Source organism: Psammomys obesus, unplaced genomic scaffold (genome assembly GCF_907164565.1).
Source record: "Psammomys obesus unplaced genomic scaffold, mPsaObe1.curated_primary_1811, whole genome shotgun sequence".
NCBI lineage: Eukaryota > Metazoa > Chordata > Mammalia > Rodentia > Muridae > Psammomys > Psammomys obesus.
This window is the reverse complement of record NW_026585686.1, coordinates 14,498,391-14,512,234: the sequence shown is the minus strand read 5'-3', so window position 1 is coordinate 14,512,234 and position 13,844 is coordinate 14,498,391. Positions and strand designations below refer to the sequence as shown.

Below are 13,844 nucleotides of genomic sequence, written 5' to 3'. Positions count from 1 at the left end.
TTTTTCTTTTTAACTATTTCTTTCTAGGTCTATACATATCACTCCTGCAATCAGAACGTAAGGATTATGATTTCTAATACTAGGTATAGAGCACTACTGAACTATATGTCAAGCACGTGAATGAAGATATTTTTATCCCACAGTAAATTCTTAATTTTGGTATTTCCTTTTTTAAATGAAATATATTCTACCATCTTTGCCAATGGTATTATCAGTGACATATGTAATATATAAGACTATGTTCTTTCCACCATGTCATCCTTAAAGGATTTTCCTCTCTTCAGTGACTTGTTTAATGTCTTCCAGAGCAAGTAGGATGTTAAAGCTTGTTAAAAAAAAATAACCTCTGAGCATCAGATTGATAGACATAGAATTAGAATAAAGTAAAATGTGAAATTAAGCTATTAAAGTTACAAATATTTTAAATATAATTAATTAGTTTAGTAAACTATGCATAAAACAAAATTGTAAAATTATGACATCAAGCTTGTGATTCCATTAGCCATATTTTAACTCTTCACACTCTCTTCACCTGTCATAAACTGGTGTAAATGTCGAATTTTGGTTTGTTTTTTCATATGGCGCATTTCATTAGCACCATATATTACTAGGAGTACTTTGGATTTTTTTATCGTTGAAAACTGGTAAAGTAACATAATTTTGCCCAAAGTTATCCTATATAAGCAATAAAATGTTGACAGTAACAGTTTTTTATTTTTCTTTCTCATTTTCCTTTTGCTGTATTTTCTTCAGCTGTTAAACACCTAGTATTGAACAAAAAGAATGATGAATGAAAGCCCAGTCCAGTGGACCATGAGTCTTTTTTTAAGGAGGCAAGTAACTGAAGAGAGGAGAATGCATAAGGAACAAAACAGAAGTTGCAAATGAAGGATATAAACATTCATTTATTTGCTTACTAGCTCATACAGATAATCTAATATATATATATATATAATATATATGAGATTATATATAATTTAATATATAATATTATGTTATAGTATATATAATTACATTACATAATATATAATATTATATTAGCATAATAGTAATATTATTATATAAGATAATATGTTAAATATATAATATAAATTAATAATATATATTATTATATATATTATTATATATATATTATATATATAATATAATAATATATATTATTATATATAATATATATATAATATATATATAATATATATTATATATATAATATATATTATATATATAATATAATAATATATATTATTATATGTCATATATCATAGTGTATATTCTATATCATATATCATATATTTTATATCATATGTTATAACATATATAATATATTATATTTTATAATATATAACATAATATATTATTATATATTATAACCTTAGGAAACAGCTCATTTATTTTATTAAACATTGTGCTAAGATCAAAACATGAAATGAAAAGTAAAATAATGATGCATCCTTCCTGTCTTATGCTATTTCCAATCAGTCTGACAGATTTTGAACATGAAACTTAGAGAATTGTTATGTGCGTTTGACACTATAGCTGCTCAATTATTATCAGACATTGCTTCACTCCTAGAACCCTTTTTTATTACTGAACTTCTTGCTGTTTGAAGTTACTAGAGAATCAATCAATACTCGATGGATTTAGGACTCTCTATAATGTACCCTGTAGATCTGCCTGTATTCCTCTGCACTAAGTATGTGAAATGAATAAATTACCCAATCTACTTATCCTTTTTGTCTGTGTGAGGATTGTGTTCTAGGCACCTGCATTCTGTCTTTCAGACATGGTTTAATTCATTTTATGATAGTACATCCTATCATCTGTTAATCATTAGTGGCTTGTAGGTTAGTAGGATAGCATGACCTTTCCAAGATGGTTATTATTCTCATGAAACTTCTGAAAACTCTCTTGTATGAGATATCTATAGTTTCTCATCATTGCATCTTGTTACTATTTCATCCACTAAGTGTTTAACTTATCTATATGGACATGCAGGTGTTCATCTGTCACAATGTAGACCTTGCAACTGGGCAGTCTAGGCTTCTCACTATTGATATTCTTGCCTGAGAAAGAATTGCTGGTGTCCTTTCTAGATGTTCTAAGCTGTTAAATAGAACATTCATAGCACTCCTTTAATACAAATTTTGATGCTATTTTATATATAATTATACCCAACCTGTCTAATGCTCACTTCCAATGAATTACCATAGACGGAAACACCAGATAACAATAACAAGATGCAGCTGATAAGAACGAAGAGACAAAGAGATGGGAAAATAAACTAAGGAGACTTACCTGAGAACAGAAGAAGAATGAAAAGACAGAGGTAGAGGAAGAGAGAGAGAGAAAAGTTAAATAACAGGAAGGATATGAGACAGAAATAATCTCATAGAGAACCATTACGTACACACACACACACACACACACACACACACACACACACACTTTAGTATATTAGGAGTATTAGGAATGAGTATAATGAAGTTATAGCACTTGACAACGTTCACTGTGAAACCCAGACTCTCCTACCACAGAGGGCCTCTCTTCTACAGAAGGCTCTCCTCTACAGTGTACCAGAGCAGATGCTGATATTTACAGCCAAGCTTAGGGCAGAGTGCAGGGAATCTTCTGAAAGAAGGGGGAGATAGTAAGACCTGGAGAGGACAGGAGCTACACAAGGACAGAATCAGAACCAAAATATATGGACACAAGGGTCTTTTCTGAGACTGATACTTTAACCAAGGACCAGGCATGGAGATAACCTAGAACCCCTGCACAGATGTAGCTCATGGCAGTTCAGTGTTCAAGTGGGTTCCATAGTAATGGGAACAGGAACTGCCTCTGACATAAACTGATTGGCCTGCTCTTTGATCACCTCCCCCTGAGGGGGGAGCAGCCTTACCAGGCCTCAGAGGAAGACAATGCGGCCACTCCTGATGAGACCTGATAGACTAGGATCAAAAGGAAGGAGAGAAGGACCTCCCCTATCAGTGGACTTGGGGATGGACATGGGTAGAGAAGGGAAAGGAAGGGTAATATGGGGGGATGGAGGGAGCTATGGGGGGATACAAAGTGAATAAACTGTAATTAATAAAAATTAAAAAGAAAAAAACTCAATTTAAAGGTTAGCTTTATCCGAGCAAAAATTTATATAACAACAAAAAAGAAAAAAAAAAAAAAAAAGCAAGCAAGAAATACCAAAGTTCTCGGTACGGCAAACCTCATTTTGAGTTGTTAATCAGAGGATCAGTGAGACTCCTAAAACAATATGAGCTGTTTCCATTGCCCTTGATGATTAGTAAAACCTGTTGCTGAGACATAAAACACTTTAGACACAGAATTTGGGAGAAATCAATTTGGATATGACTTGTAAGCCTCGTCAATAAAGACTAACTACAATAGTTTTTGAAAGGCTATGCAAGCTACTAGCGAAGAGAAACAATCAATAGATCTATCATGTTATGACATCAATGGAACACAACAGTGACAAACATGACCAGATATTATTAAAGATGTAACAATGGCACATATATCCTGGAGATATTCAACAGCCATCCAATTGTACTTAAGGTAAGGAATTCATGCCTAGCATAGCCAATCATCATTTGATGGTGATATAAAGCTTCTTTCTCAAACTAGCATAATTTCTAACTGTATTCTAAATACTTATCCTTATAGCCACAATTAACACAGGTCTCATCTCTTACCAAATAAGGTTTCTTCTTTGCAGCAGACAGATATTTTTATAGAAGGCTACAACTGGTCAGAATGCCGAGACAAACTCATTGTGGGATGCCTGCCTCCATTTAATATACTTACAACATATACTTAAGGCTCAGGAAACATCATTGCCAAAGATGAAAAAGAAGTAGTGTAAGAGTCAGAGGATGAGGGTATCTGCTGTGATGCAGTCTCTTCTAAACAAACAAATAAACAAACAAACAAACAAAAAGGACACAAAGTATGGAGTGTGGGGGAGGTAGGAGGAGAATGGATCCAGATCTGGAAATTGGGCCTAATATGACCAAGATGAATTACATGAAATTCTCTTAGAGTTTATAAAATATATTGCTATAAATTCTAACTTAGGTAGTAGTGCTGATTCTAAGGCTTTTTGCTCTATTGCTTAATGTCTAAGGAGTTCATTAATCAAGACGTAGGGATTAGCTCATGCTGGCAATACCTGTCAATTTGGTAAAGGATTTTTAAAAACACAATTCTGACTTTACTTTGAAAAGTAAAGTCTAATTGATACTAACCACATTTCTAAATGTCTTTTCATATCCCCATTTTAGGAGAATAATAAATTGAGCTAGTAAAATATTTCTGACTCAAATCATGGCAAACCAACCTTTGCTTTGCCCTTTGTTGTTTATTAGGTAAAGTTAAATTAAGCTAATATTTTTTATCATACAATTTCTTGTGTTTGTAACATGAGAATTAAAGTCAAAAGTCCTATAAATTACTACCATAGCATTACTCTCTGTCATGTTTATCCCCTTCGGAAGTCAGATTCTGGAGAGAATTTATCTAAAACAATTATTGCTTTAAATAGTGCTGTTGTATAACGGATTTCTAGGGCTGCCTGAACATCTGCATAAGCCTGTAATTCTAGAAGTGATTATAAGATCTTCATGGGTGCCCAACACGGTTAAGAGGTCCAAATTTCTCCATCAAATTTCTCATTATCCTCATGCTCTTCCCAATTTTCTTGAATGTTTTTGCCAATCTTTTTTTAATTTATTCCATATACCAGTATCGTTCCTCAGTTGAACTTTATACTAGTGCTTTTGTTCACACAGCTAAGACACCTTATGCCTTTTGTTCTGAGTACGTGCTTAAATAACCTTTCAACTTCTATGACAATTATAGCTTCTTCCTCAGCCATCAGAATGTATGTAAGACATAGTTACGGTTTAATTCTAAATCTTGATAGGCTGTTTTTTTATTGTATCTGAAAAATATGTTTTCCTTTTATGTCTATTCCATGTTCTAGAAAATGTGAAATGTCTGTCACAGATGAAAGCAGTTTGAAGATACTGGGGTGACAAGTTTATGTCAAAGTGGTGCTGTGAGTATCTGTATTTTGTCCCTCTGAAAAGCTTTAAAGGATTTCTCAATACTTTGCATCCTGAGAAATTCTGTCAGAGGGTTTCACTTTCTTTATTGTTTGAAGAAAACCTGGCTCTGAAATGCTTTTTTTCTACACTTTTCTAAAGTGGTCATAAATAGCTTGTAGATACATGCTCAATCAAAGATATACCAGCATGTACGTATAAATATCCATCCAATTGTCAAAAAAGAGACATTCCTGTTAATGACATATATAACTTGAGTATTAGAGAATTTAAAACACTGCTAAATTTGAGGATACTCTCTATTTATAGCAGGAAGGACATGGCTGTATGTTTGAAGAGGCTGGTCTGGTCCCATTGCTTTTGTTTGTTTGTTTTGGGTTTTTTTTTTTTTTGGCATTTTTTTCCAGACAGGAAACCAAGAGAGATGAGTGTTCATCTTGGTTATATTGCTGCTGTTGTTGTAGTTTCTGTAGTATCCCAGGGAGATATGAGAAATTTCATTTTGGCTCCTTAACACATCTCCAGATCTTTCCCAGATTCTTCCTCTTCCCAGACAACTAACTGTCTAAGGGGGAGAGAATAGCCACAGCACTTGATGGCCAATATTTGTAACAGTTTCCACCTTCATTTAAAAAAAAATTGTTTTGTTTTATTTATGTGTATGGGTGTTCTGACTGCATGTATCATTGTGCACCATGCGCATGTGCGGTGCCTCTGGAGGTGAGAAGAGGGAGCTGAGTATTCTGGAACTGGTTGTAAGCTGCCACATGTGTGCTGAAAATTGAACAGGGATCATTTGGAATTGCAGACAGTGCTTGTAACCATTGAGCAAGCTCTCCAGCATTTTCCTATTTTTTTAAAATACAATAAAGTAGCAGAAAAAAATACATCCTCATCTCATTATAACTGAAAATTAAAATGTGGAAAAATAAATCTTTAATTTCCCCCACAAAAACAAAGGCAATAACCTCAAACTAATCTTTTCACATTTTATTTCCTAGTCAGAAGCAGCTACCTTTCAAACTAAACAGCTGGACAGTCCGCCTCTAGGCAGCTTTATCTAGATAGCTTCTAGCCAAGCAAGCTACTGATTTACATAAAGACCTATTTATTCACTCCTGAAAACCTGCAATGTTTACAAACTACTTCTATTACTACATTCTGTACCCCTCCCCTCAAAAAATGTCTTTGAAAATCTGATTCTAGGGGAATCTGGGCCCTTTAGGCAGAATGCTTCTTGTAAACAGGAGCCTTTACCTTACTGCCATATATCTTTCTTGCTTTTAAGCTCTTCTGAACTTAGATCACTTTGTCCAGGACAAAATAAAGAGTCTTCTACCACAAGCATTTCTTAAAGGTGGATCAGAGCATTTTACTTCTATCTATGTCTACTTTGGTCACAGCTTGTTCTGTTGGGGGCTTTTAGTGTGAACACCACTGACATTTTATATCAAGAAGTGTTTTGATGTGCATCACTGTTCTGAGCATGGCAGGTGCTGACAGGTATTATGTCTGTCTGTTGGGTAGCCAGTGCTTTCTCCAGGCATTGCTGAACATCTCCAGTTGAGAAAATATTGGATTCAAGTGAAGTTAAATTGGAAGCACTGCAAGGAGAAGGGAAGGAATGGCAGGTTTTATATCCTAAGATTTGTTCCTCCCCTCTCTTCTCTTTCCTGCCTATCTTGCATAGCCTTGTTTCTGCTGGAATGGAGGTAAGTACCTCAAACTATTAACACATTTGTCCACAAGGGTCCAAAAAAACTAACTTTGAAGGTTGCTTCAGAAAGATAATTATGAAATCTAGTCTAGAAGTAGAGTACACTTTTTCAATTTTTCTCTAATATCTTCTTTTGAAAATCTGTGTTTCCAAGAAGATATTAAGTCTTCCACTGGTTGTAAGAATGATATTCATTGATATTTACATGCATCAGGAGCCATGCAGGAGCAACAGCAAAATATCTCTGGAACTCATGGAATGTGGTGCACCAGTTAGCAGAGCCATGATATGTGTTTCACAGCATGGCACAGCCTAGAGAACTACTTGTCCTGAGGATTTCATGCTGTTATGGAGCACAGTTCTGCTTATTATCCTTGCAGTTCTCATAATCCCCTAATAGATGAATTGTGTGAAAAACTCTAAGGGAGCTTCCAGCTCCTCACTGGGCAGTATGTCTGGCACTTAAAATTAACAATGTTAGATTTTTTAAAAAGATTTATTTATTTATTATGTATACAATGTTCTACCTGCATGCCAGAAGACGGCACCATATCTCATTATAAATGGTTGAGAGCCACCATGTGGTTGCTGGGAATTTAACTCAGTACCTCTGGAAGAGCAGCTCTTAGCCACTGAGCCATCTCTCCAGTTATTTAAAAATGAGTGGCTTTATTTACTTACCTATCCACTCCTGGCTTCCTACATTTCTCTACCATGTGTGTACCTACCTGGTGAACTAAGATGAGGTGGTAAAATAATAAAGAACAATTAATATTTTGACAGCTCATCGGAAATATTAGCAAGAACTATGGTGTCTAAGTTTGAGCCTGTAAGGCATATCATTAATTCAATGCTGTGCTTTGGGCTAGTGAGATGGCTTACTGGTGAAAGGGCTTGCTGCCAAGCCTGACCCCTTGAGTTTGGTCCCCGGAACCCACAGGGTAGAGAAAAGGAACTCACTTTCACAGTCATATTCTTACCTCCATATAGGTGCTTTCACACACACACACACACACACACACACACACACACACACACACTAAAAACTAAAACTAATCTGTGAAATAAAATAAAATGCAATGTGATATATTATTAAATTTATTTAAAGTAACAAAATCATTTTAAATAATTGAATGAGAGATTTTGCTTTTATAGAACATTTAATTTAGATTTTAGGACATAAATTACAATGAAAATATTTCAGAGAGGTATTATATTTTCAAAATTCTACCCATGGTTAGGAGGATGTCATATGTTAATTCATCCATTAACATATAACTTTATTTTCTATCTAAAATTGATAAAAACTGTATTATTTTAGACTGGATATGGAGGAAACATGAGTAGAGTTGAAATACCATGTTAAGTTTTTAACTTTATACTTCTAATATCAAGAAAATAATATTTCCTAGAACTATGGAAACTTGTTTAATTACTGAGGTAGAAAACATGGACATTTAACTTATTTCATTCTTTCTTTACATTATAAAATGAAGACAGTTGCATTTCTGATTTCAAACTATCCATAACTTTATAAGATCACTATTCATTTAAAATATTTGAACTGTTTAAAGAACAGTTAAATTTCATAGTTCCTTTTAGATAGCACTTCAAAGCTGACTTAGATAAGACACTGAATGTCTTTGGTCAATAGGGATGGTGAACTGTAAACATACTATATTTTAATGATAAAACTCATGGGAAAGTTGATAAAGACGCAAGATGTTTCTCATGGAAACAAGTGTTCTGCATTATAAATATAAGGAGTAAATTTATAAAGAAGCTCAAAAAGGAATGCATTTAAATTTATGATTGCTACATAAACATTTTGTGAAACTTGTAAAAAAAGGTAGATCTTTTTTAGGCTCTGCTGCTGGAGCAGATTAATGGTTTAACCACCAACCTTTAAAAGAACCTAAAGACATAGATTGTTAGCAATGGCTACTACCCTTAGAAAGAATTTGGAAAAATAGATTGTTTAGCAAAGTTAGGTAAAGATGTTTTTGATAGTGGCTCTGATGAAAAAAAAAAAAAAAAAGAAGGTAGGGAACAATCTGAAGTTCAGGAAAGTACACTCTTTTATTTATTAATTTTTTATTTTTTATATTAATTATAGTTTATTCACTTTGTATCCTATTTGTATCCCAGCTATAACCTCCCACCCTCATTCCCTCCCATCCCGCCCTCCTTCCCTCTTCTTCTCCCATGCTTTTCTCCAAATCCACTAATACACTCTTAATAGTAAAGCCAGAAGCTTGTTGAGGTTGGTGAGCAAGAACAATACCCAAATTAGCACTAGCTGATGAGATTCTATCACTGAAGCTGGGCTTCAATGTGATTAATTTTTTGTACGCATTTATGCCCATATCTTCCTTTTTTAGTCACTTATAAGTTGATATTAGCCATATAATATAGGATAAACATACTAAAATCTATCTTCCTAAAGAAGCTAAACAACTAGGAGGATCCTAGGGAAGAGGCTTAATCCTCGTTCAGGAGAGCAAACAGGACAGACATTGGAAGTAGGAGAAGACAGGAAACATGACAGGAACCTTCCATATGTGGCCTCTGAAAGATTCTACACAGCAGGGTATGGAAGCAGATACTGAGACCCATAGCCAAACTTCGGGTAGAGTGCAGGGAATCTTATAGAAGAAGGGGGGATAGAAAGCCCTGGAAGGGACAGGAGCTCTACAAGGAGACCAACAGAGCTAAAAAACTGGGCACAAGGAGGCCTGCAGAGACCAATATTCCAACCAAAGGTTATGCATGGAAAGGACCTAGACCCCATGCTCAGATGAAACTCACAGGCTGCTCACTTTCCAACTGGACTTCCTAGTAAGGGGAGCAGCGACAGTCTCTGACATGGACTCGGTGGTCCTCTCTTTGATCACCTCCCCCTGAAGAGTGTGTTCTTGCCAGGGCACAGAGGAATAGGATGCAGCAAGTCCTGATAAGAACTGATAGGCTAGCATCAGATAAAAGGGGAGGAGGCCCTCCCCTATCAGTGGATTAGGGGAGGGGCATAGGGGGAGAAGAGAAAGGGTAGGACTGGAAGGAGAGGAGGGAGGGGCTACAGTTAGGATACAATAGGAATAAACTGTAATAATAAATTAAATAAAATTAATAAAAAATTATTAATGAGTAGATGTGCACCTTAAAGATTTAAAGTAGAAATCACTGATTGTTTTTACATAAAAGTTTAGATTTGAATTCTTTTAAGATTTTTATCAAATTACTTTTTATTTATTTATGTCTATGATATTATTCATATGATTACATATGTTTTATATGTTCTAAGATGTATGCTTCTTTTAGCATCCTCTTTATTTATTGGACAATTTGTAGATGACACACAGATCTGCAACGTTAAATAATTATTAAAATCCCAACCAGGACTAAGCCCCTGGCCCAGAATCCAAACCGGAAGCAATAAGGAATGGGTGTGATGGGTTCACGGTATTCCTCCAGCATCACCAAAACCCATAAAATGAGGCTCTTGAATCGTTCCAGGGCCAGACCAGGGCTTGGGCCCCTCAGTTAACCAAGGTACCCTTGGCAGCATCTTTCAGGGCAAGGTAACCAGCAAGAGCCTGAAGGGAAAAGCCAGAGAGGAAGGAGGGTGGGAAAGGGACAAGTGTTGTCCAGCTGAAGATAACATGCTGAGGGGAGAGACTAGGGGCAGTATTGCAGCAATGCAGGAGTGCAGCTTCAGGGTCCTGTCCTGAGTGGCTGGTCAGGTTTCTAGGTAGCATTCCTGACTCAAGCCTGGCAGAGGCTCCTACATTGTGGGTCCTCTTGGTGAGCTGGGGCTCCTCATCTACCAGCTTGGACTTGAGGTGCTTTTTGTAGGCCAGGATGTCTCCAGGCCAATCTTGGTGACTGTCTGCTTCTCACAGACCCAAATCTCCTGTGCAACCTGCTGGATGAGTCTGAAGTCATGGCTGACTAGCATCATGCCACCCTCAAGCTCATTGATGACATGTGCCAGTGCATCAATGGTCTCAATGTCCAAGTGATTGGTAGCCTTGCCAAGAAAAAGCATATGAGGGTTCTGCCAGGCCAGACAGTTCAGCCACCCTCAGCACTTCTGCCCATCAGACAGATTATGGATTGGGCTCAACTGCTGTTTCCCAGTGAGGCCATATCTCCCAATGATCTTCCTCATCTCCTCCTTCTCTTTGATCTCTGGGTAGCAATTCATCATGTACTCCAATGGTGAAGGGTCCAGGTCCAGTTGCTCCTGTAAGTGCTGATGGTAACATCCTATCTTAACATGAGAATGTTTTCAGATCATTCCATCTCTGCAGAAGCTCTCCAGTTATCAACTTCAGAAGACTGGACTTCCCTGCACTGTTGGCTCCAACCATAGCAACTTCTGCCTCAAAGTCAATGCCAAATTCTAGATTATTATAGATGCAAGGCCCATCCTTTGTATACTTGAAGCTCACGTTCTGCGCCATAATGACAGGTGGTGGGATCTTACTACACAGTGGGAAATAAAATGAGTGTCTTGTCACTCACAATCCTTTCTGTCAGTCCTGATGCCATCATTTTCTGTAGTGTTTTCTCTTTGCTTTGAGCCTGCCAAGCCAGATTGGCACTGCCATGGCCAAACCTGGCAATGTAGTTTTTCATATGCTATGTGGACTTGCTCCCAGTGAAACCTCTTTATCTGGTTTAATTCCAGCTCCAGCCGTATCTTCACATACTGATCATAATTACCCATGTAGAACTTCAGCTTCTTCTTGTGCATGTGGATGATGTTGGTACAGACTCCATTCAGAAAGTCATGGGAATGGGACACAAGGACCAGGATGCTCTTGAAAGTCTTAAGTTCTTCTTGCAGCCATACACAAACATCCAGGCCCTGGTGGTTGGTCGGCTCGACCTGAAGCAGCATTAAGGGCTGAATAAAGAAGGCTTTGGCAAGAGTAACTCTTATCTGCCAGCCACCACTGAAGTCTTTTAACTTCTTGCACTTCATGGCAGGGGTGAAACCCAGTCTGTGTAAGAGCCTTGAGGCCTTCATCTCAGCCTTATCAGTGTCCAGTTCTTCTAGCCTCTCATAGAGTTCCATGAACTTCTCACACTCCACATCCTCATGAGCTAACCACTCAGCTTCCCTCTCCAGCATGGGAGGAACTCAAGGACATGCAGGCTACAGAATAACATTCTTTCTACTTGAACAGGTCTTTTCTGATTTTGCTATTCTAAAACTGAAAAACAAGACTCCCGATCATTCAGAGACTTTGCATAAAATAGTTTCCTAAACTAGATCTTATTTTAATACATCAGAAGAAAACATGCACATCCCTATGCCAGTTGTTCTAGCCTCTTTTATTTTATGAGTGATTTTTTTGGTGCTACCACTCTTTCTGGCTAAGGATTCTCAACTACATAATTAATCTGTGTTTCCATAGTCCAGCCTTATACATTATTCTATGCATGTTGGTACTTCTTGCCTTTTGAATAAATACCACCTAATCAAAATAATCAAAATGTGCATAGAAGAGATCTATGTTTGGTAAAGAACAAATATTGGAGGAAGTATACCTGCTTCTAACCCAAGTGTTTAAACATTAATAATAGAGGGAACTGTTATTATATTTCACTGAAGAAATCAATTTTTGTAGTGTCTGTTTCCAAAGGGTCTTAACACAGTCTTGAAAATGAGAGAACATTTGTTGGACTTCTTTTTTCACAATGGGGTGACAATGAAATAACTATTCTCTTCTTTCTCGGAAGTAAAGTTTTGGGTGGAATTAATTAAAGAAGTTCAACTACCAGGAGAATTTTAGATATGATGTCTTAAAAAATTATCCATGAAGAAGATGGATTATTTTGGATCAATCACTTAACTGTGAGCATCTGTTCTCTCATATTATATTATGTTTTTCATAAATATGCTGGGGTTACTGTTAAATAATTATATATGAAAAATGCATAAATGCTAAAGTGCTATATAAACTGAAATTTAATAAACACCCAATAGTATCTCTTATGTAAGTCAATTTGTTCTGGACCTAAAGATGAGTTAGAAGAATTGCTTGACTTCAAGGAATTCATCTTCTAGGGAGTGAAGGAAACATACAAACAAATAATAGTAATGTGAGCTGTACTGCAAGTCCTGTCAGGAAGGGTAGAACAGCAGAAAGAGACAATGCCTGGTGGTAAAATGTGCAAAAGGGTCATTTCAACTGGATATGAAAGACTGTCGGAGGGAAGAAAGGCTAAGAGTGAAGAAAAACTGTCTGTGGATATAACTTGCCTCACAAACATGATTAGTGGAGTTAAGATACTCAGAACACATGTAAAAGCCATATGGATATGTTGGCCTGCTTGCAATCTCAGAACTGGGTATAGGATGCAGAAAGGGTGGATATCCTGTGAAATCTGGCTACCTAAACTGGCTGAATTGGCAAGCTCCAGGGTGGGAACTCTTGCCTAAGTAAATAAAGCCTAAGTAAAGTAGAGCACAATAAGTAAACGACCTGTCATCAACCTCTACTTCTGTGAGCAGGTGCTCATATATGCATGTATATCTGCATTCACGTGCTCACCCACATATGCAAAAACACACATGAGAGAGAGACAGAGAGAAACAGAGAGAGAAAGGAAAGTAATATAGTTCAAAAAAATGACCTAGGCCCATAGTTAGAGGGGCTGTGTGGGAGGATGTCATGACTGAAGAGAGTCAAAGTGCAGTCAGACAATATAGGAGGATTATGTGTTAAAAAGAATGCGGCAGTGACAAGCATGAAGCTTAACAAAAAATGGGACATTTGCATATGATTCAAATTATTGGTTGCACAATAGCAAGATTTTCTGTGTAAGCAAAGAATATTAATAAACTTTGAAATGTGTTTTTCTTTTTGGTCCTGACTGGCTGTGAATGTACTCTGGTACCAAACAGCATGTTTCAGATTAACTATGGTTATAAAAGAGTAAAAGGGAAGGAGAAATAGTTATTACAAGTGATTTGGACATCTAGTGGACATCTTTGGAAGATGTTTTCCTTCCTAAGGTGACAGTAAGTTAGAATTTGT

General features: G+C 36.5%; 1 pseudogene; it reads right to left on the bottom strand.

Moving 5' to 3' along the window:
• Window positions 1–10,331: 10,331 nt before the first annotated feature.
• Window positions 10,332–11,932, bottom strand: LOC129692826 (ATP-binding cassette sub-family F member 2-like; annotated as a pseudogene).
• Window positions 11,933–13,844: the final 1,912 nt, after the last annotated feature.